We start from the raw sequence: 25,481 nt of genomic DNA on the forward strand, positions 1-25,481 counted from the left end.
AGAAACCCCTTTTATAAACATACAAATAAACCACACCATTACATTCACTTAAAAGAGCAAACTCAAACAGCACAAATATTGACTTACAATTCATGTGGATGGATTACGAGTCTGACGTAAGCTCTTGTAGGAGTGGGTTACCTCCTTGTTGGTCCAAGTCTAAGGTGTTTCCTTGAACCACTCTACAACTCTCTCTACTTAAGACCCCTAACAACCAAAAACTTAAACATAAAACATTCCATTTACTATTAAACTGCTAAAACAATTAAACCTATGATCACAATTCAACCAATCGAATGCCAATTAATATGTGACTTACTTCCAAATCCATAACCCTACTAAACGGCTAAGAACATTATTCTATTCTCCATTTTCCTTGTAACTATCAATACCACTCGTAGAGTGTTATGTTAACTCTGACACAACAATAAGCAATTCCTTCTAGTACATCGGTAGAATAGGTGGCAATTCCTTTGGCCATCAAGAAATCACCTGTTCCACCAACTGCAGATAGATCTCTGTACTTCTGTAGCAGTGGGTCAGAACCATTAATGGCGATGGTGCCCTTATCATCTGATGAATTCAGCACAAATGTGAAGCCAAACCAAGCATTGTAAATAGTCTTCATTTTATAGAAATAAAATCCCTGCGCTCTTCCCACATGGGGAGAGTGGAAATTGTGGTCAAGAGTAGCAGGATCATCCAAACTAGAATGGATCGGCAAAAGAAGTGAGATTACCCCACGCAGGGGCTGCAACCAGAGTAGATGTTGCATTTTCTAGGTTTTTCCCATTGTAAATTATATCATGAAAATAAATGTAAGAACTCTAAATAGGCTCTATGCTGATCATTGTTTGTTTCTCTGGGTGTAATGATTGATTTTTGTTTGTTTTTGAATGTTTTAAGCTATTTTTGGGTTTTTTGAGTTGATGAAAAGAAAATACAAATATTGAAAACTAATCTTACCTAAAATTATAACTCAAATCTGATTATAATGCTAATCAAATTCATTTATTCAGATGGCTCCTAATGTATGTACAATACTTATTGCTCGAAGAATATATTAAAAACATCATCATTAATAGTTGAAAACCTGATTTTTGTCTCCAATACACAACCACGCTGCTAGTTGCTTCCTCCTTGGGCAGCGCCTATCAAAAACCACAATATTAAATTTCTGATTTTTAATTCACTGTACCACTATTCACAGCATTGTAGCTACTATTATAACCCCTTCCAACCTGTAAACAGATTCATCCAATTCTTTCCTACTAAAACACAATATTGACTCCAGAATGAAGTCAACTCACAAGCAAAATTCAAGTGATATTTCACACCTTCAAATTGCATCAACTCTGAAGATACTACATTCTCCACAGTCTGAATTCTTCTCAAACTTGTAGAAACCCTTGTTGCCACAACTTCAAGAAATTTCACAAGGTAAAGTTTTTAAGCAATTCTCATAACCTGCTCTTGAAGGAAGACAAGGTTTGTTTATAAGGACTCCTCAACTCTAGAATGAGTCTCCACGCTCAATGTGGGATAAAAGATATAATAATAACATAAAAAATGTTATTACATTAAAACTTAGAAAATCCCTTTTAATTTTTCCATAAGCTTGGACCCACAATTAATTGAAACAATGGCCCCTTTTATGATATCATGACCCTCACTTAAGTTATATATTATAACTTAACAATATAGGCTCAAAACCAATAATGTTTATTTTAACTAAATAAACATTAATATCTCCATTATTACTCAACATTTTTTAATGTCGTTTGGACTGGGAGCTAACATGATAGAACTGCATATGACCATACCCCTTTTATAAAAATAGTAGGTGTCTATCTTTATAACTCCAAAACTGCTAAAAACAGCTTGACCAAGCCAAACTCAAAGCAAAGACTCATCATAAACAAACTCTGGCAACCCAAAAGAGTACTCTGCTTTGGTCCTTGGAGGATCTCCACACCAAGGTGACCCTCTATCCAATCGTATTAGCCTACGAGGGTCTCTAATAGGCTAATCACCAGCTAAAGTGATGTCTCTAGCTAGAAGGGGACATCACAGTCTGCCCTCCCTGAAATTGCTTGTCCTCAAGCAATCTCAACTCTGGATGCTGTAGAATCTCCTCACTCTCCCAAGTAGCATCCTCTACTGGCAAATCCTTCCACTTCACCAAATATTCCTGGATGGTATGTCTCCTCAAGTTCCTCTCTCTAAAATCAATGATAGCCTCCGGTATCAAAAAAAGTTTTCCCTCATCATCCAGGGGTGGTAGTACTGTAGAAGGCACAATATGATGCCCTAGTGCCTTCTTGAGGCGTGAACCTTGCTCTCTGCTGGCAAGTCTAACTCATAAGCCACCTCTCCCACTTTCTTGATGATCCTAAATGGACCATAGTATTGTGGTTTGAGTTTCTCGGCACCACTCTTCTTGAGAGTTGATTGACGATAAGGCTACAACATAAGATACACCATGTCTCCAACCTCAAAAGTCCGCTCAATCCTCTTATGATCTGCATACTTCTTCTGCTAATTTTGTGCCTTAGTTAGATTATCCTTGAGAGTCTTAACAAGGTCTTGACTCTCCTGTAACAAATCATCTGCACTGGACACTCTACTGTCACTCAAAAGTAGATCTATAAAATTGGGTGCCTCATACCCATACAGGGTCATAAAGGGTGACATCTGAATAGACATGTGATAAGTGGTATTGTAGCAATACTCACAGAGATAAATCCACTTTACCCATGCCCTCTATTGCCCTACTATATAATTTCTGAGATATCCCTCCACCAATTTGTTTACTATCTCTGTTTGACCATCTGTCTAAGGGTGGTAGCTAGTACTCAGAGTGAGCTCTGTCGCACACAACTTGAATAGCTCCTGCCAAAAGTCACTCATAAACCTACTGTCTCTGTCACTTACAATGCTCTGAGGTAAGCCATGTAATCTGAATATCTCTTTGAAGAACAACTTTGCCACTTGTGTAACAGTGTATGTAGCAGTGATCGAAAAGAAGTGTGCAAACTTCATAAGGCGATCCACAACCACATATATGCAGTCCCTGCCTTAGGCTCTAGGCAGTCCTATGATGAAGTCCATAGACAAACACTCCCACTTCCTATCAGGAATCGAAAGTGGCTGAAGTAAACTAGATGGATAGGAGTGTTCTTGCTTATTCTGCTGGCAAGTGGGACACTCCCTAACATACTGAAGTACCTCTGCTTTGAGCCCTTTCCATGTGAATCACTCTCTAATCTATTGGTATGTCTTGTAGAAACTAGGATGTCCTGCCATAGGTGAATCATGAAAAGATTTCAAAACCACCCTCCTCACTACTGATCCTGGGACCAAAAATATTCGTCCTTTGTAAATGATGAGCTCATCCACAAGGGTGTCTCTACTGTCCTAAATAGTCTCATCTATGAATCCAGCTGCCCAAGTGTCCTTTGCATACTCTGCTAGGATAAAGTGTCTCCAATCCTCCGATATGTCTGTAAATAAGCTCAAATGGGGCCTACGTGATAAGGCATCAAAAACTACATTCTGTGTCCCCTTAAAATATGTAATGTCAAAGTCATAGGACTGTAACTTGCTCACCCACTTTTGTTGTCTATCATTGAGATCTCACTGCCCCAAAAAGTGTCTTAGGCTATTATGGTCGGTTTTGATACAAAATTTGCTACCTACCAAATATTGCCTGAATTTGGCCAAAGCATGTATAATGGCTAACATTTCCTTATCATATATGCTGAAGCTCTGCTCTGGCCCTCTCAATTTGTTGCTCTCATAAGCAATAGGGTGCTTCTCCTGCATAAGCACCGCTCCAATGCCCTCTCCGAAAGCATCACAATGTAGCTCAAAAAGTTTTCTGAAATCTGGTAATGCTAACACTGGACAATAAGTCATCAACCCCTTAAATTTCTCAAAACACTCCTATGCCTCAAGAGTCCACAAGAAAGCTCCCTTTCTCATCAAATCTGTCAAGGGTGCTGCATGCCTGGAATATCCATCCACAAACCTCTTGTAGAAACCACATAGTCCTAGAAAGCCCCTCAACTATGTAAGGTTCACTGGTGAAGGCCACTCCACAATGGCACGAATCTTTTCAGGATCCATGCACACGCCCTCTACACTAATGATGTGACCTAAGTACAACAACTCTGTCATGCCCAATCATACTTCGACTCCTTTGCATACAAGGATTCTCTATCCAATATACTCAGCACCGTGTCCAGGTGAACCAAGTGCTCTTCCCAAGATCTACTATATACCAAGATATCATCGAAGAAGACAAGTACAAATCTCCTCAACTGAGGATGGAAAACCCTATTCATTATTGCCTGAAAAGTAGCAGGTGCGTTAGTTAGCCCAAATGGCATAACTACAAACTCAAAATGGCCACAATGACATCTAAAGGCTATCTTCTCGATGTCCTACTCTCTAACTCTGATTTGGTGATAACCTGATCTCAAATCTATCTTTGAGAAGAAGCAAGCTCCATGAAGCTCATCTATCAACTCATCGATCCTAGGAATGGGGTATCTATTTTTAATCGTCTTCCTATTAAGCACTTTGTAATCAATGCACATCCTCAATGTCCCATCCTTCTTTACTAACACCACTGAAGAAGTAAAAGGAGACTTAATTGGTCTAATGTGGCCCATAGCAAGTAACTGCTTTATGGTTTTCTCAATTTCATCCTTCAACCTCTTCGGATGCCTGTAAGGTGTAATCATGATGGGCTTAGCCCCCTCCTCTAACTCAATGATGTGCTCAATACCTCTATCTGGTGGTCTACGTGGTGGAATGTCACTAAACACCTTAGAGTGTTTAACTCTAAGCTCCTAAATATCAGGAGGATATTCAATCTTATGTTGTCCCTTATGTGATGGCATCAACATGCACTTTGCTGCCCACTCTGCCTGATCATGTTGAATCAATCTAGCCATTCTACGAAAAGAGACCATCCTGAGATCACTGTCCCTGATTTCCTTAAGAATATGTGTCTTCCCATTCACTTTAAACCTCATCTCCATCTCCTTGAGATTAAGAGTGAACTCACCAATATCGTGCAACCAACTCATCCCAAGAACTATATCTGTATCTCCCATAGGTACAACATAAAAATCTGCCTTAAAGTCATAATTATTAACTTTCAATGGGAGTCCAATGATCCTACGATCACATTTGAGGACATAGCCATCCGCTACCCTCACTCTAATTCCCCCAAACTCATCTGTTTGTATGCCACGCTTCTCCACCATCCTAGCATCAATGAAATTATGAGTGGCACCTGTATCAACCAAGGTTATGACTCGTTGTCCAGCAAGTACTCCTCTCATTCGGAATGACCCTTCTTGCTTAATACTATTGAGATGAGCTTCCCTAAGTTTCCCATCTCCTTCCCCATCCTTGGACTCCATTTTAGACAAGTTTTCAGCCTTGTCTTCCTCTTTTTCACCATCTATTTCCTCTATATTAGACTGCTGATCTGAATTATTTGATTCTGATTCCTCATAGTATGCCCACATAACTCTGTTAGCTTTTCCCTTTGGCCTAAGAGGACAATCATGGTTTGCATCATAGGGTCCCTTACAATAGAAACATAATTTTTTATTCCTCAAATCATTTAATGTCTCCCTATCAAAAGGTGCTGGAATTTTATCTTTAGAATCATTTTAAAAATTAGTCCTCTCTGGTTTTTTATAAAATGGTTTGTTATCCTTACTAGAAGATGCCCCTTTGGACTGAAATTTGTTTGTTGGGACTACATGTTCCATACTTCTTGCCTTTTTCATTGCTTCCTGTAAAGAAATAGGATCAAATTCCTTTATCCAACCTCTGAGTGGTTCGGATAGGCCATCAATGAAAAGAACTATCAATCTATGCTCTGAAATGTTTGGCACCATGACTGCCAACCGCTGAAATTCACCAATGAAATAATCCAAGTTGCATGTTTGTTTTAGCTATGCTAAGTCCTGGAAGTAAATCTCTAGATCTTTCTTGTCAAATCTTTCAACCAACCTATCCACGAAGTCCTGGTATTTTGTCACCTGGTTATGCTAAAGTGTTACCATACCATGGTACCACCAATCATGTGCTATTCCTTCCAAATGCAAGGTGGCATATTTGATAGCTTCAATCTCTGTCATTGGCCTCAGTGCCAAAAACGTTTCAAGCTTATGAATCCAAGCTTGAGCTGTCATCTTACCACTCCCATCAAATGTAGGCATAGTAAGCTTGCCTGTAGCCCTCTTTAGCTCACTATTTTGACCTCTAGGCCTCCTACCTTGTCTGAGTGACCTGTAATGCTCTCTCCTCTAATTTACAAAGCGTTCAAAGGTCATCCTCTCTCGAACCTATGGAGCTAATAATTCCCATTCATCATTTGCAGCCATGAGTGCATCTACGAATATGGGGTCTCCTGTCGCCTCCTCTATCAGAGCTTCTTCTAGCTCCTCCGAAATAAATGTAGGGCGTATAGGCCTATCAGCAGTTCTGGAATGGGTCTGTTGTGGCCTCTGATTACCTGTAGCACTCCTGTTATCTCCCTGTTCTCCTGGCTCCCCATTTTGTCTAACAGGTGGGTTCATCCTTTCTACCATAGTAGTGAGTGTCTATAATGCCTGTGCCATCTGCTGCTGCCCTGTAACCATAGCATGGTAGAATTCTCTGGTATCCTAATCATCATTATTCCTCCTATTTCTAGGTGGACTACCATCATTCCTTTCTTTCATATTTCATGTTTCTTGTAACTGTTCTCTTTCAATCAGAGCTCTCCTACGAGTATGGTACCTATGTGGTCCAATTTCTAGTGGCTGCATATGACTCCCCAAACCCTAAGGATGGCAGGAACTAGGCTCTAATACCAATGTAAGAACCCCAAATAGGCTCTATGCTGATCACTGTTTGTTTCCTTGGGTGTAATGATTGTTTTTTGTTTGTTTTTGAATGTTTTAAGCTGTTTTTGGGTTTTTTGAGTTGATGAAAAGAAAATAAAAATATTGAAAACTAATCTTACCTAAAATTATAACTCAAATCTGATTATAATGCTAATCAAATTCATTTATTCAGATGGCTCCTAATGTATGTACAATACTTATTGCTCGAAGAATACATTAAAAACATCATCATTAATAATTGAAAACCTAATTTTTGTCTCTAGTACACAACCACGCTGTTGGTTGCTTCCTCCTTGGGCAGTGCCTATCAAAAACCACAATATCAAATTTTTTATTTTTAATTCACTGTAGTGTTGTACTGTTCACAACATTGTAGCTGTTGTTATAACCCCTTCCAACCTGTAAACAGCTTCATCCAATTCTTTCCTACTAAAACACAATATTGACTCCAGAATGAAGTCAACTCACAGGCAAAATTCAAGTGATATTTCACACTCTCAAATTGCATCAAATCTGAAGATACTACATTCTCCACAGTCTGAATTCTTCTCAAACTTGTAGAAACCCTTGTTGCCACAACTTCAAGAAATTTCACAAGGCAAAGTTTTTAAGCAATTCTCATAACCTGCTCTTGAAGGAAGACAAGGTTTGTTTATAAGGACTCCTCAACTCCAGAATGAGTCTCCGCACTCAAATGTGGGATAAAAGATATAATAATAACATAAAAAATGTTATTACATTAAAACTTAGAAAATCCCTTTTAATTTTTCCATAAGCTTGGACCCACAATTAATTGAAACAATGGCCCCTTTTATGATATCATGACCCTCACCTAAGTTATATATTATAACTTAACAATATAGGCTCAAAACCAATAATGTTTGTTTTAACTAAATAAACATTAATATCTCCATTATTACTCAACATTTTTTAATGTCGTTTGGACTGGAAGCTAACATGATAGAACTGCATATGACCATACAGCTTTTCTAAAAATAGTAGGGGTTTATCTTTATAACTCCAAAACTGCTAAAAATAGCCTAACCAAGCCAAACTCAAAGCAAAAATTCATCATAAACAAACTCTGGCAACCCAAAAGAGTATTCTGCTCTAGTCCTTGGAGGATCTCCACACCAAGGTGACCCTCTATCCAATCTTATTAGCCTACGAGGGTCTCTGATAGGCTAATCACTAGCTAAAGTGATGTCTCTAGCTAGAAGGGGACATCACAATAAAGCACCAAATTGTTACATGACTTTGTAAGCTACTTCTTCCATCCATATCCATGTACATTATTGAGCATCATGCAAGAGAGGAGAAGCCCCATAAAGAACACATGAAATACTTTGATACCACAATACCCAAAAGCCATTTCTATTAAAATCTCTTACACAAGTGAAATAGATCTTAGTATTGCATAGTACTTCACCCCATTGGAATAGATGCTTTATATAGCTTCCATCATAATTCTAATATGACCGTGGTGTCATTATCGTGTCTTTGCCTTTTTTAATTGTTACTATTTTTAGATATGTTGGTGTAATGGATACTCAACAAAAGCGTTTTTTCCAATGTAAGCCATACCTAGGGCCAGCATTAAGATGTAGTCAGTAAGGGCTCGTTTGGCAATGGGAATACAAGCGGAATAGGCATATGTAAATTCTTAAAATTTGGAATTCTTTGTTTGGATGCACTAAATTGGAATTGGAATAATTTTATTCCAATTTTGGTAAAAAATGAGGTCTTGCAATTCCACCCAAATAGGTGGAATTGGAATATGTATTCCTATTCTAGTTCTATTTATTTTAGAAAACATAAATTTTTTGGTCCATGAATTCCCCATCAAATTCTAGCTGAACCAAACAGAGAATAGGAATATGTAGCCCAATTTTCTATACTAGAACAATTATTCCAAAATAGCTATTCATATTCCCTTATTCCTATTCCCATAGCCAAATGGGCCCTAAGTTTTGGATTGAATGCTTTGGCTTCATATAAGCCATGGATTTGACAAAATACAGACCTTTCTTTTCATTATCATAAATGCAAACATATCTAGTAAATCATGCCTAAAATAGAGGCCATTAACACATCACAAGTAGATGTAACATTCGACCTACCATTAGCTACAAACTATTTTAGACACAACAAGTAACTGGGGGATAACCACTAATTCATTCTCGAGCAATTAGATGGCATCTCATTTTGACAAAATAGTTAGATGTCATGTCAGTTTAGAAATTCGTGCAAGAGCACCTAAAGTCCAATAACATGAGAAGGTTAAGATTCCTTATTTGAAATATTTAAATCCATTTGAGTCATTTATGTTGTATTTGGGTCAAGATGTAAAGACTATGAAGCCATTTTGTCATAAAGATTAAATATTGTCAAAATTGAAAAAAAAGTGTTAAAGAATGTAACAAGTTGGTTCAAAACTTATTTTGGAAGTTCTCAACATAAAAAATACTATAAAATCATTGTAATGGTCATTTGAAATCAATTAATGAGAAAAAGGAGAAGAAAGAATCATTTTGGAGAATTTTTGGTGTTTAACTATTGCTATTTTGAATTTTTTTTGGATTCATGTTGGTTCCATGCCTTGTACAGACATGTATAGCCTAGAAATTTTGTATAATCTATATATTTGGATACTGGTATAAATTATCTTTCTTCTCTCTTTGGCTTGGAGTAATTTCATGTATATAAATGAAGAAGTTATGCAAGTTTTGGCAAAGCTAGTAAATTGCAGATTTGAGGATGCCCAACCACAGTCAAATTTGTTAGAATTCTCAAATCACTACAAATGTAGTTGCATTGCCTGTATTGATATATGCTTTTTAAATGCATCAATATCCTCTTATACATATTGCAAATGATAGATAGAGAGACATGTCTTCTCATGAGACATACCTATCCATTATAATTATACAATAACAAATATATATAATATCTCATATATACATATATATAACACTTATATATGTAATATATATATGGGTAAGTGCACCAAGTTGTGGTGCCAAAAGGAGGGTATAAGTGGTCACTTTTTCTAAAATCAGCAATTTCTGAACTTCAACAAGAATTTGAAGATAGTTACATTCAAAATTTAAGATATGACAAAAACAAAAGTAATAATCTTTTGAATCTAGTTTCTAAACTACTTATTTTTTTCAAAATGGTTTAGTTTTAGGTCCTCAAAAAAGGAGGCCATAGAAAGTGGTACTATTTATTTCAAAAAAACATAACACAGTACAAAGTGTTGCCCCCCTAAAATTTGAACATTTTTTGAAATTCATTAATTGCTCTGGTCAAAGTTTACCTAAGACTATGTAATTTATCTTAGATTTTTCGAGCAATTTTATAATGTGTATTTTTTTAATGATTTTTTTAATTAGACACATCCCAAAAACATGAAATATTTGTATGCTCTCCCTAGAAATGATTGAAAACTAATCTAAAATCAAAACTTCTTCTTTTCGAAATGTGTAGAATGGAGTCTAGTTTCTAAAAAACTAAGTTGTTGCAAAATTTGATGGATGAGCTAAAATCTACAACCCAATTAGTAAATGTTGGTTTTTGATTAAAAAATGGACATACATTCAAAATAAAGTATAGTTGAAAGGCTTGAAATAGTTCAAATAAAAAATAAATTATATGGTTATATAGCTAACATAGAGACCTACAATGTCATGTAACCTGATTTTATCGATGCTCAACTACAAGGAAACTTGAAGGAGAGCACACAACAAAAATCAATCATTTTTTATATGTTTGTAGTAAAACACATCTTAAACTTGTTTACAAATTCCAAACCTTTGGGTTGAATCCCTAAGGCAAAACCAAGCCTTAGGATTGGTGGAGTGCAAAGCTTTAAATAGTGTGTGTGTGCTCTAGCACACACATGCTATTCAAAGCTTTTTAAAATTTGAGTCTTAATAATGCATGTGTGATTTAGTGCATATGAACTTTAGTGGGCACATAATATTAAGACCTAAATATTGCATAGAGAGGGAAGGAGAGAGGCAAAGTGAGAGTAACACAGAGAGAGAGAGAGAGGGGGGGGATGGGTGTGTGTGTGTGTGTGTATGAGAGAGAGATAGAGAGTATGGGATGGGAGAGGGGAGAGAGAGGAAGTGTGAGAGAGAGAGAGAGTAAGGGTGGCAAAGAGATTATGAGATGGGAGAGAGATTGAGAGTAGGGGTGGGAAAGAGAGAGTAACAAATGGGAGAGAAATATTGAGAGTTGCGAATGGGAGAGAGGAAGTGTGAGAGAGAGTAGGGGATGGGAGAGAGAGATTGAGAGTAGGGGATGGGAGGGAGAGGGAGAGAGAGAGTATGTAGTGAGAGAGGGAGAGGGAGAGGGGGAGCTAGAGAGAGAGAGAGAGAGAGAGAGAGAGAGAGAGAGAGAGTAGGCAGTGAGAGAGGGAGTGGGAGAGGGAGAGCAAGAGACAGAGAGAGTGGAGGATGGGAGTGTGTGTGAGAGAGAGTAGGGCATGTGAGAGAGTGTGAGAGATTAGGGATGGAAGAGAGAGAAAGTAGGGGATGGGAGAGGGGAGAGAGAGATTAGGGGATGGGAGAGAGAGGAAATGTGTGAGAGAGAGTAGGGATGGAAGAGAGAGTACGAGATGGGAGAGAGAGATTGAGAGTAGGGGATGTGAGAGGGGAAGAGAGAGAGTAGGCAATGGGAGAGGGAGTGGGAGAGGGAGAGTGAGAGAGAAAGAGGAGGATGGGAGTGTGTGTGTGTGAGAGACAGAGCAGGGGATGGGAGAGGAGAGAGAGGGGGGATGGGAGTGTGTGTGTGTGTGTGTGTGTGTGTGTGAAAGAGAGAGTATGGGATGGGATAGGGGAGACAGAGAGTAGCCTTAGAGATAGAGAGAGTAGCCTAAGAGAGAGTAGGTAATGAGAGAGGGAGTGGGAGAGGGAGAGAGAGAGAGGGGATGGGAGTGTTTGTAAGAGAGACAATAGGACATGAGAGAGTGTGTAAGAGAGAGTATGGGTGGCAACAAGAGTAGGGAATGGGAGAGAGAGAGTGTGAGAGTAGGGGATGGGAGAGAGAGAGTAGAGAGGGAGAGAGAGAGTGAGAGAGAGAGAGTAGGTGGTAGGAGAGGGAGTGGGAGAGGGAGAGAGAGGGGGGATGGGAGTGTGTGTGTGTGTGTGTGTGTGAAAGAGAGAGAGTAGGGGATGGGAGAGGGGAGAGAGAGAGTGAGAGAGAGTAGATGGTGGGAAAGGGAGTGGGAGAGGGAGAGAGAAGGGGAATGTGAGTGTGTGTAAGAGAGAGAGTAGGGGATGGGAGAGAGAGAGTAGGGGGTGGTAGAGAGAGTATAGGATGTGAGAGAGAGTGAGAGTAGGGGATGGGAGAGAGTGTGAGAGAGTATGGGTGGTAGCAAGAGTAGGGAATGGGAGAGAGAGAGAGAGTGGGTGAGAGTAGGGGATGGGAGAGAGAGAGTAGAGAGGGTGAGATAGAGTGAGAGAGAGAGTAGGTTGTGGGAGAGGGAGTGGGAGAGGGAGAGAGAGGGGGGGGATGGGTGTGTGAGAGATATGGAGAGTAGGGGATGGGAGAGGAGAGAGAGGGGGGATGGGAGAGTGTGTGTGTGTGTGTGTGAAAGAGAGAGAGTAGGGGATGGGAGAGGGGAGAGAGAGAGAGTGAGAGGGAGTAGATGGTGGGAAAGGGAGTGGGAGAGGGAGAGAGAAGGGGAATGTTAGTGTGTGTAAGAGAGAGTAGCAGGTGGTAGAAAGAGTATAGGATGGGAGAGAGAGAGTGAGAGTAGGGGATGGGAGAGAGTGTGAGAGTGAGAGAGAGAGAGAGAGTAGGGGGTGGTAGAGAGAGTAAGGGATGGGAGAGATAGAAAGAGTGAGAGTAGGGGATGGGAGAGAGAGAGTAGGTGGTGGGGAAGGAGAGAGAGAGAGGAGGTTGACAGTGTGCAAGTAAGAGAGAGTAGGGGATGGGAGAGGAGAGAGAGTAGGGGATGGGAATGTATGTGTGTGTGAAAGAGAGAAAGTAGGGGATGGGAGAGAGATAGTAGGCAGTTGGAGAAGGAGTGGGAGAGGGGGAGAGAAGGGGGATGGGAGTGTGTGTAAGAGAGAGAGTAAGGGATGGGAGAGAGTGTGAGTGTTAGAGAGAGTAGGGAATGGGGGAGAGAGAGAGAGTGAGAGTAGGGAATGGGAGAGAGAGAGTAGAGAGGGAGGGAGAGAGAGTGAGTGAGAGAGAGAGTAGGGAATGGGGGAGAGAGAGAGAGTGAGAGTAGGGAATGGGAGAGAGAGAGTAGAGAGGGAGGGAGAGAGAGTGAGTGAGAGAGAGATAGTAGGCGGTGGGAGAGGGAGAGAGAGGGGGGATGGGAGTGTGTGTGAGAGATCTAGAGAGTAGTGGATGGGAAAGGAGAGAGAGGGTGGGAATGGGAGTGTCTGTGTGTGAAAGAGAGATAGTAGGGGATGGGAGAGGGGAGAGAGAAAGAGTAGCAGATGCAAGAGAGTGTGAGAGAGAGAGAGTAGGTGGTGGGAGAGGGAGTAGGAGAGGGAGAGAGAGAGGGGGGATGAGAGTGTGTGTAAGAGAGAGAGTAGGGGATGGGAGAGAGTGTGAGAGTGTGAGAGAGAGGGAGTAGGGGGTGGCAGAGAGAGAGAATGGGATGGGAGAGAGAGAGTGAGAATAGGGATGGGAGAGAGAGTAAGCAGTGGGAGAGGGAGAGCAAGAGAGAGAGAGAGTAGGATGAGAGTGTGTGAGTGAGATCTAGAGAGTATGGGATTGGAGAGGGGGGAGAGAGAGTAGCCCGAGAGAGAGAGAGAGAGAGAGAGAGAGAGTAGGTGGTGTGAGAGGGAGAGAGGGGGGTATGGGAGTGTGTGTAAGAGAGAGTAGGAAACTAGAGAGGAGAGAGGGTGCGAGACAGAAGGAGATGGGACAGAGATAGTAGGTCATGGGAGATGGAGTAGGAGAGGGAGATCGAGAGAGAGACTAGGGGATGGGAGAGAGGAGAGCAAGAATGAGAGAGAGTGTAGGGTATGGGAGAGGAGAGAGAGTAAGAGAGAGTAGGGGATGGGAGAGGAGAGATAGTAGAGATGGCAGAGGAGAGAGACAGTAGGGAGAGAGAGAGTAGGGGATGGGAGAAGGGAGAGAGAGAGAGAGAGAGAGAGAGAGTAGTGAATGGGAGAGAGAATAGGTAGTGGGAGAGGGAGAGAGAGAGGGGGGATGGGATTGTGTGAGAGAGTAGGGGGCGAGAGGGAGAGAGGGTGAGAGAGAGAGTAGATGATATAGGAGAGAGAGAGTAGGTGGTGGGAGAGGTAGAGTTAGAGAGAGGAGAGGGTATATGAGAGGAGAGAAAGTAGGGAGAGAGAGTAGGGGATGGAAGAGAGAGTATGCAGTGGGAGAGGGAGACAAAGGGGGGATGGGAGTGTGTGAGATAGAGAGTAGGGGATGGGAGAGGAGAGAGGGCAAGAGAGAGTAGGGGATGGGAGAGAGAGTAGGAGAGGGAGAGCAAGAGAGAGAGTAAGGGATGGGAGATGAGAGAGAGAGAGAGTAGGGGATGGGAGAGGAGGGATAGAGCGAGAGAGAGTAGGGGATGGGAGAGGAGAGAGTGAGAGAGAGTAGGAGATGGGAGAGAAAGAGTGAGAGAGAATAGGAGGTGGGAGAGGGAGTAGGAGAGGGAGAGTGAGAGTGAGAGAGTAAGGGATGGGAGAGGAGAGAGAGTAGGGAGAGAGAGTAGGGGATGGGGGATGGTGGGATAGGGAGAGATTATTTTTCACATAGTGCGTATGTGCTTTATAGTGTGTACGCACTATAGTGCATACACACTATATTTAAACACCAAAAAGAGATCATAAAGCAAGTTTGGGTTGCTGCTAATGTATATTCTACTCTTTCTCTATTGTGTTTTCTGTTGTTCTAATAGAAAACATGGGTTTCAAGTTGTTGGAAGTTAGCAAACACTATTTGAAGGCTTTTTGAATATTCTTTCTATAGAAAAAGTTAGAGCGGTCCTTTTTAAATATTCTTTATTGTTATATAGAGACAAATTTTATTATAATCTGACATGTTGTTTAATATATAGTGAATTCATTGAAATTTGTATGTTTGAATGAATTGTTATTTGGACATAGTTAGAAATTTGGCAAGTTGTTTAATTTATAGTGTGTATTCAGTTAAATAATTCAGATGTTTGAATAATTTGACATATATAGAAATCATCATTATGCCAAGGAAGAAACCAAAAACTCAAACAGATGAAGAGGGAGAGAGATTTGGCAATTAAAAAGAGATAAAATGAAACTACTACATGAACAAAGAAAATTGCAAAGAAATAATGAAGAATTGACTTTCGAAGAGGAATACAAACCACCAGTCCAAAGAAACAAATAGGAAGAATTGGAAAGACAAAGAGAATGAATAAGACTATTATGCCGAAGAAGACAATTGAATTGTGAAGCTACACCATATTCCAATGTTGGATTCATATCATCCTCTTATGTTGAAGAGACACTAATTTGTAGATCCGACAATGTACACACTTCATCATGTAATGTTGAAGGCACACCATCAAAATATCAAGTAGGTGATACTCCATCTTTTGCATCTTATTTCCGAGGCACATCATCTTCAGTTCAAGGTACACAAAACACTCAACCTTGTGTTGATGTTCAAAATGTTGAAAAAATGGAAGAGATTACAACACCTTCTAGAATTTTTTTTAGAAGACCAAAATATTTGATTGATATTGATACTAACATTTTGAAATCAATACCTAACAAGATTAGCAAGCGTACTTGTCAAAGAAAAGTTAATCATATGTGGAGATTATTTTTTGAAGAATTAAATAGTATAGGTCAATGCCAATTATTTGTAGAAATGATGAGGAATTTGAAATTTAAGCCTATCATGAAGATTTTTGGGCTAAGAATGATGGACTATTCAAATGAAAAAAGAATTGTAAAGAATCTAATGAGTTCTTATGAAAAAGTGGATTATAAATCACACACCAAAGATAGTAATATCACAAGACAATTACTTACATTGACAATAGTAAGTATGCAAATGAAGAAAGCTTGACTCATGAGAAAGACAAGCAAAACATTGAAAATTGGTGAGGTACTCTAAGGAGATCCATGCTAAGGTGTGAGAGATTGGAAGATCCAACAAAAAATGAGTTATGAACATTTAGCGGTAGACTACTACTAAAGGATAAAGAAATTAGTGAAGTTTTGAAATTATTGATCGAAGATTTTTGGAACAATAACACACATGTTTCCCATAATCAAAGATATGTTATAAGAAGGAGGATTGGTAGCCAAAATCGTGACCCACATGCAAAATAATTTTTTTTGACTAAACTCAGATGCATTTTTTTGTAAAAATTATTGGTATGTATCATCAAATTTGAATAAGTTAAATATATTTTGAGATGGGTAAACATTTTTATGTAAAAATAAATCACACACACATACAACTTGTTGTTGTAGTATTGTACGATACATATTGAATTTTCCAACCATTTTGATGTTTTTAAGCATATATGTGTGTTTTTGCATTCTAATTTTGTTTTGCAGGATTATGACATGAATGAGCCACCAAGATCTTCAAAGAAATTCTTATCAAACATTTTATGTGAAATAGGGGACAACCAAAAATTTTACAAGACATCATGCTTGGATGGTACATGCTTATTTTGTGGTTCTTTGCAACTTTTATCAACTTGTGAACATATGGATAGTACACATGCAACTGGAAATGAAATAGTAGATTACAAAAAATATAAGATAGTGACATATGCTCTAAAAGATGAGAAATAGGGTTAAATATGTGATTTAGTCATTGAAAAGATTCTAGTGTATGAGTTTATGAAGATTTTTCATGAAAATATTATTTACAAGTATGCAAGCCATACACATAGAGTTCGATGGCTGGATTTGCAATTCAAGTTGTGCAAGGATACGTTTCCACTAGATACAATTGTTTTAGTTGTAGACTTCACAGAGAACTACACACTACAACCACAAAATGAGGTGCAAGCAAAGTATTATACTTCTCAACAAGTTTTCATATTTGTTCACATAACATTCATGCATTCACCTACAAGTGCAGAGGATGATAGGAAGATTTTGAGGGAGTCCCATTTTTACATTAGCGATGATCGATCACATTCTATGGAGTTTGTACATGGTTATTTTCAACTATTTTATGGAGACTTGGCTAGCAATGGCATATCATATCATGAGCACATTATTTGGTCAGACAATTACACATCTCAATTCAAGAATGCACAGATGTTCTATTGGTTAAGTAGGAAGCATAGGTTGTGTAGAATTCAATATATGTGGAATTTATTAGAGGCTAGTCATGGAAAGGGAGAGCATAATGGTGTAGGCGCATGCATCAAAATAGCCTTAGCTCATTATGAACTAAAGTACAAAGATGAAACAATATTGATCGATGCAAAATCCATCATCTATTGGTGTAATGCTACAATGGTCTAGGTAAGGAAGGTGAGTCTACGGTTCATAGATTTTTTAGTTGATAGATAATACTAACATTGCACCATATGAGGATTGTTGAACACTAATAGGATCAAGTAAGTTGCTCTCTTTTAGAAGCTCTAATGTAGGTTCATGGAGTATCCACACATGAAAAATGGAATTATATTGTCCATCATGTGTAGAGGAATATTGGGATGACTATGAGTTGACTAAATGGGTGGATGAGTGGGATATATGAGTTTTGGACCCAATTGACACCTATCATCCCCCACAAGCATTGGTTTATGGTAGAGATGGATTTTTCTATTGACTTTGACCACTTGTTTGATCTAGTGCAACATGGAAATATACATATTTATATATATTTTTAATTTCAATATGTAACTTTATAACTTTTACCTAAGTATTTTCTAAATTAATGAGTGCATTTTGTACATTTATCACTATAGGCCATGTTTTTGTTGTTATTGCACCTGAAGACAATGAAGAAGGCACTGATTATTATTTGTGTCATTATGTCCAATCCAAAAAAAAATTGGATCACTCAATTATAGATGGTGAAGGTTTAGAGTACCATATCGGTGCAATGGTTTTAATCGGCACATGGCTTAGATGATATTCTATGAAGAACCCTAACTTGTGGTTATTCAAGAATTGGCAAATAGAGAGAAAGATTCTTCACTATTCAAACCTTTTTGTTGCATCAAATTTTCACTTGATAAAATACGGTAGAGAACCACATAAGAAGACTCTTTGGAAAGTTCATGAGTCAAACCACGAGGCAATACTTGAGACATTAAAATGTAGAGCAGATCCAGTTGGTTCATTAGATTGAATAGGGAGAGAGGGAGAGAGAGAAAGAGTGGTGCACGATCACCTTAAATCATTGATGTAAGTGACAGTGGTGGAGGTAACCAAGGAAAATGGATAGTGGTCCTAGTTTTGGATTTGTAACATTAATGAGAATGTTGTAAAAAGACCAAAATGTAAGGTCAATTGGGCTCTAGGTGCCATTATAAGCCAAAGTGCCAAATTGTACCAATGGGTCAAAAATGAGAAATTTTGGTGACTTTTAAAATGAAAATATGATTTTTTTATGCTTATAAGGTTTTAATGGTCCTTAGGGTCATTTGGTCAAGTCCTAGGTGTCTAGGAAGTTAGTTAAATTGTCAAAAATTGCAAAAGTTCTCAAGCAAAATTGAATAATGCTGACAACTTCGCAATATGGTTGCAAAATGGTTGTACGATGGCATAACCATTTGAAATATGGTTATAAAAATTGGAATAAAGTAATATAAGCATGTAATGACAATACATGATCAGTGTGGTGGTGGATGTACAGATTTGAGAAGTTACAGCAATAGACAAGCCTAATTTTCTACCAATTTGACTATGTTTCTATGTTGTACAGATTGGACCATGTGATCAATTGACATTAATTGATAGATATGTAAATTAGCTTTCATTTTCATTTGGTTTGAAGGTTTTATCATTTCATTTGTGTAAATTATTGGATTTTTGGTGAGGGTTGCCTATTTAAGCCTAAATTTTGAGTTATTGGCAAACATGTACCTCTGACTTGGAACCCAATGGTGGAACCTTGATGCCTTTTGGAGGAAAGAAAGTTAGGGGTATGATCTTTCATATGGCAGAGTTTTAGGCCTAGAGGAGAAGGTTTTCTATTTTTTCTAGCAAGCCTTAGGTTGAACATCTCTATGTGTTAAGCCCAGATTTGTAGAAGTGGTGATTAAACTCCCAAAACAATTTATCTAACCTAGTTTAAGGGTGAAATGGTGATATTGCATAGAGAGGAAGAGTTCCATGTAGTTGTGTTGGTTCTATGAACCCATTTCCTAACACTTTCTTTGGAAAGCTAGCCTAATTAGGCCTATTAGGTTTGTGAACCAAGTAGGAGTTAGGATATGCTAGACTAGGGTCAGCCTAAGATATTTTGAAATATGATAGAACTTGGTAAAGGGTATCTAGAAAGGTGTTAAGTTGGTCACATTTTTTGAGAAGTTTGGCAGTTATATGAAGAAAACCAAAAATTAACCTACTAGGATTTTTAGGCATGATTTTGTGAAATTAGTTCTTTGGGGGTGTTAGAGCCCTAAAAGAACATGAATCTTAGTGGTATAAGCATAGTGATGTTGATTCTAGCCTAAGTTGGGAGTTGTGAACCCTGGTTGCATATTTTTCCTTATTTGGCCTAGCTAAGGGCTAGTGTCCCTAAAGCCTAGATTTGACCCAAGTTTTCTAAGAGCCCTAGAGAGGGGAAATACCTTGGAAAAGTGGAGTCCACTTGGAGAGATAGAGATCAGAATTGGGTAAAGGTTGGTACACCTAATTAGCATCTTGTAGTGGGTTGGGTGTTGATAGGCATTTAAGAAGCATTTGGTGGAAGTAGGTTGTAAGCTCTACATCAAGCAGGGTACTAACAAGGAAGGTTGGGAGAGCACAACCCACAAGGACATCTAAAAATATTTTGAAAGCCCAAACAAGGCCAAAGACCCTACATGTTCACCTTGACAACAATAAAGGCTTAACATATAAAACCTACTCCAGACATGGAACCATGAACACAGACTTAAGGCATTTTGTTTTTACATTAGCAAGGGCATATGGACTAAATTTGAAGGCCTCAAATTGAGAAAAAGTCATAGTTTATTCATTAACCTCTTAGATTCCTAGTAGCCCAAGAAGCAAGGTTATGGCCTGCAACTTAGTAAATGTTGAATGGAAGCAAAAAAAAACCACCAAGACACCTCCTACTCCTAACATACTGTCAAATTCCAAAGTGCTAACATTGCATAAACAAAAATGCTGCATTAACCTATGGGGACAATAATTAAGGGCAAAGGGCTGATTAGGCCACTATTGCAAAGGAAGTACTATTTAAACATATGCTAGAACCACCAAATAGTGCAAGGGCACCTTGAAACATAGGGCCCTTCACCTTTTCTATTTTGTTGTGTTGTGCTCCTATAGAGCTTTTGTAAGTAGTAATAAGTGGTGTAGGGCACCAAGGAAAAGAAGTGCAATAGGTCCATGAATTAGTCATTTGAATAAGGTTTTTGTAACAAGACCATATGTAAGGTCGATTGGATCCTTGGTGTCATTATAAGCTAGGATACCAAATTGAACCAAAGGTCAAATTTGAGGAATTTGAGTTATTTTTTATGCAATAAGGAGTTTTTAGGTCTTTATATAGATTTAAATGCCTTGTGGTCTTTTAGCAAAGATTTAGGTGTCTAAGAGGTTATTAAAGAAAAAATGTCAATGTTGTCATGCAAAAAAAATGCAAAATGATAACTTTTCTTGCTAAATAATTGAAAATGTAGTTGAACATTGGCATAAACATTTGAACAATGGTTATGACCATTGGAGGCAAGGAATACATGTTTAAGAATGTTGTACATGGAGAGTACAACATAGTTGTATGGACTTGTGAAGATTTACATGAATAAAATTCTGGTTTTACGCTTTTTTTCTCTATTTTTTTGAGTTGTATGAATGTGTACAAATTGTTGAAGGAGATCAAGTGCCATGGTTGGATAGCCTAATGAATTAAGTCTCATTTTCATTTGGTTTTAAGGTTATATCTTTTCATTTTCTTAAGTTATTGCAATTTTTGTAAAGGTTACTTATTTGGGCCTAAATTCAAGGGTTTTGGCAAACATGTGCCTCTAACTTGCAAACCCACAATTCAAATTTAATGCCTCTTTGGGAGTGTACTTTTATATGACATATTTTTAGACTAGGAGGTATTGGTTTGATATTTTTACTAGCTAGCCCTATGCTGAACATCCTTATGTGTTCAACCCAAAATTGAAGAAGAAGTGGCATTTAGGCTTCCAAACTAATTGTCTGAACCTAGGTGAAGGGTGAAATAGAGTTTTGGGAAGGAGAGGAAGAGTTCCATGGGGTTGAGTTGATTCTATGAACCCATCTTCAAGCACTTGCTTTGGAAGCCCAGCCTAATTAGGCCTATTAGGTTTGCAGACTAAAGTGGATTTTGGGTATGCTGGAATGGAGTCAGCCCTTGATCCTTTGGAATCTTTAAGAACTAGGTAAAGGGTACTTGAAAAAGTGATAAGCTAGCCTTGTCCTTTGGAAATTTTGGAATTTTTCCATGGAAAACTAAATTTTGACCTATTAGGATTTCTAGGCCTAAGTTAGGGATATTTATCCTTTGAAGGTGTTAGTGCCTTAAAAGTGCATGCATCATAGTGGTTTAGTCCTAGAAATGTTGAATCAAGTCTAAGTTTGAAGTCTTGCAACCTTTTAACATGTTTTTTCTTAATTGGCCTAGTTGAGGGCAAGTGTCCCTAAAGCCATATTTTGATCCGAGTTTGCCAAGAGCCCTAGGAAAGGGGAACAACATTAGAAAGGTGGAGTCCACTTGGATAAGTAAAGGTCATCATTTGGCAACAGCTGGTAACCAAGACATCATCTTGAAGTGGGTTTGGGTACCATTAGATGTTTAAGAACCAAGTGGAAAAAGTAGGTTGTGTGCTCTGCATCAATAAGGGTCATTAGACCTAGGTGTGATAGCTAGGGTGTAGAAAGTCACAATGTCTTTGGAAGAGTCACTAATTGGCGTAAAAGTCAAGGCATACCTTACCATAGGGTAATGAGAAACTTAAGGGATAAGCCTCTAGAAAAGGGAAGGATCCCTAGGATGGAATTGCTAAGGTATAGCCCATTTAACAAGTTGGAAGTGTTAGAAAGAGCAAGCAAGAAAAAATTGCAAAAGTTGATATATTGCAATTTTTGCAAAAATGCAGATTTTGCAAGAAATGGTGGATTTTTCCTTTTAAAACTTGAAGAAAGCTAACACAAGCCCTAATAAGGAAGAAAAACACCTAAGAAGACATATAAATACCTTTCTAACCCTAAAATAGGCATAAGGAATTGTTGTTTGTATGGACAAGTGTTGTAGCATGACATTTGGAAGGTAAAATTACTGATTTTATGAGTTTTAAGACATTTTTGGCATTATCCTTGGTTGTTGTACCTAATGGAATCATATATAGGGTTAATTAGAAAATTTATTCTTTAGGAAGTTTTCTTTGAAATTTTTTTGTTTTATAGTTATCAGAATATTTCCATTTTATATAGTTTGTTGTCTTGTTTTGAACAACTTGTAGAAATAATGGTGTAACTCACTATCCCACTGCTAGAATTGTACAGCCTCTTGGGGATAGTGAGTAAATTCAATGTACTATATTTTGCCAAAATCAAGGTCCTTCAAAATGCTAGCAAGCATTTTTAAGCTCTTTCCCTGGGTGAGCTAAAGCATGTCCAGCTAGGGAATAGTGTTGTTATAGAGCTTGTTTCTTGCAGGATTATGGAGAGGTTTTGTAGAATGCTTTTGGAGGTTGAAAGAGAAGTGAGAGGAGGTTGCTTGGGTGAAAGGAAAAGCTTCCATCAATCCATTTAGGCATCAAACAACACCAAACAACAATTTTTTTTGTACAAACCCTCTAAATTAGGAAGGGTGTTATATAGCCATTCTAGGGTCTAAAACCTAGAAATTTGTAAAGCTCTCAAAAATTGAATACAGGGACATGAAGGCCATTTTTACTGGTTAGTTGAAGACAAAGGAGAAAATCCCTATTTTTTAGGTTAAATAGGGCTAACTTGGGCTCTTCCTTATAGCCCTATTTTGGAGAAAAAGGGTGAAATTAGGTAGAAACTTAGCCATAGAAAGATGTTTTAAGATGCCAAAGGAGTACATTACAAGGTTTTGAGACTCCTTCCACGATCTTGAAAGTGGTTGAGAAGAATGGTCAAAAAGACCTACTTTTGTTGAAGACTTTGATTGCTCGTCATTCTACAATGGTAGCCTAACAGATAGAAAGAAGTGAAAACTTAGTGAGATAGTGGAGTATGATTTTAGATTGGGGGATCTTAGCTTGGAAAAGGTCCTATAAATCTATCAAGTGATCTTGCAAGACACCCTAAGTCTTAGAGGCAGACACAAAGCATGAATTAATGATTGGTTCATCCCTACTTCTCCCGATCACCAAACCAATTGGACATGTTGAGGAATATTCTAAATAGTGTAAATCCCAAGTTTGAAGCCTTGGAAATGAGTTTTAAGGTCTCAAGAGTTGACTGTAGAAAATAGTGAGTTGGTGCATTTATGCTACATACACCTAGGGCATCATCTTTCTCCCTTGTACTTTTATTTCTGTGAGTAAACCCACAAAAATAGATAAAGTAGTTATGATCGAACCAAATTTTCAACTATGGTTAAATGAGTCTATTGAACAAATAGATAAAGTAGTTATGAAGAAAAATTTATGCAATTTCAATCTTTTAACACCTTTTATGATACCAAACATAATGGGAGACTAGAAAGTATTTTTCATGTAATAGAAGTTTGAATTATATACGCAGGGATAGAAAAGAGTAAAGAACATATGAAGCAATTGAATTGAACAATGCACATATTGTTTCATCTTAAATAAAGAAGTATATTTAGACGTGACTTTATTTCAAAGGGTTCAAAGGTAGATTGAAGGTCATCATCAACATTACTATTGTTTAACATAACCTTTCACTATGTTGCCCTTGATTTTTTCTTGGTAAGAATTAAGTATAAATCTACACAAAAATCCATTTTCATTGTGGCTCATGTATCTTAGGCGCTTATTTTATGTCTTTGAATGCCCTTGCATTATCCTCATAGTTACTAGTGTATATATCGATATTTTAATCTCAACATGTGAATAGTTTGTCCTAGTTCTCACATGTAGTCAAGGTCCTTGACATCAATTAAAAGTCATAAATATGCATTAAAAAAATGAAATTGGGTCTCACAAACTTGATTGCAAGTTTTATCATGCCTAAGTGGTTGACAAGCCTTAAGACACAACCAATAAGTCATCCTTTTATGTTGTTCGATAAATTGATTGCAAGCTCTTTAAGCATCTTCATATGTCATCAGGTTAAGTCATGCATCCCTACAATCTAGTCTTGAAGACCTAATTGCATATCACCATCTTAACACAATCATAGTTAAGTATTTGAGACTTGACTACATATCAACATGTATTGAACTTAAAACTTGTAATGTAGCTCTAGGACCTAGTTACATATTCTATCTCTTCTACACTTGCAATCAAGTCTTTAGGGTATGATTACATATCTTGTTTATAGACACTTGTAAGAAAAGTCTTGAAGACTCAACTACATATTATCTATAATTCATTATTGTAATTGAGTTAGTGAGACTCAATTACATACTAACATTGCATATCCACTTGTAATTTGGTCTTTGAGACCCAATTACATGCCAAGGATTTGTGTATCCACTAACATGATTACAAACAATTTTAATTAGTTATGAAAAGAGTTGCAAAGTTGCATAGAAACTTTTGCAACTTTTATTGCATTTTTTCATTTTTGTGCCTAAAAGGAATTTTAACTATGTAAATGATTCCTAATTGACTCAACACAAATATTAGGCCCTAGATGACAAGTATATGCATTCAAAATACAAAAATTGTGCCCTTGTGACCTCATTGAGCAACGGGTTTAGAAAACACCCAATATTGCTAATGGACCATGCAAAAGGCTTAATGGAAAATATAGGAGTCTAAAATCATGACCTTATTGAAAACATGGAAAGAAAACTAGAAAGAGGTGATAAATGACCCAAACAACTTGATTACATGATTTCATAAGAGGGGTGCTCCTTCACCAATCATAGGGCCCTCACCTTTTCATTTTTGTTGTGTTATGCTCCAAGTGAGCCTTGTAAGTAGAATAAGTGTCATTGGACCTAGGTGTGGTAGTGTGGGTATTGGATTCCATTTATTATAAACTTGCAAACACAAAAAGTTTTACTACTGCATTTCATCAATCTCACTGTGTCCATGGTCATTGTTCTCTTTTCATTCATGTTTGGTGGTATGTTCCTGGTGTAGAGCACCAAGGCAGTTGATTTATATTTTGGTTATCATTTTTCTAACCTACTTAGGCTAGAATAAAAAACCCTAGGATGAGAAGTCCATGGTTCTCAAAGAAAGACACCATTTTGTATGCTTAAGGCACTTTATGCAATTTATAAGAAAAAGTTGCATGTTAGAAAAATTAAGAA

The 25,481-nt window shown here is 38.0% G+C and overlaps 1 pseudogene; it reads right to left on the minus strand.

The window, feature by feature from the left end:
• Positions 1-385: 385 nt before the first annotated feature.
• The window catches only part of LOC149539553 (disease resistance response protein 206-like), a 76,561-nt pseudogene continuing 51,465 nt past the window's right edge, over positions 386-25,481 (minus strand).

The sequence above is a fragment of the Cupressus sempervirens genome, chromosome 9 (genome assembly GCF_028749045.1).
Source record: "Cupressus sempervirens isolate cs-2001-9-10 chromosome 9, ASM2874904v1, whole genome shotgun sequence".
Classification (NCBI taxonomy): Eukaryota; Viridiplantae; Streptophyta; class Pinopsida; order Cupressales; family Cupressaceae; genus Cupressus; species Cupressus sempervirens.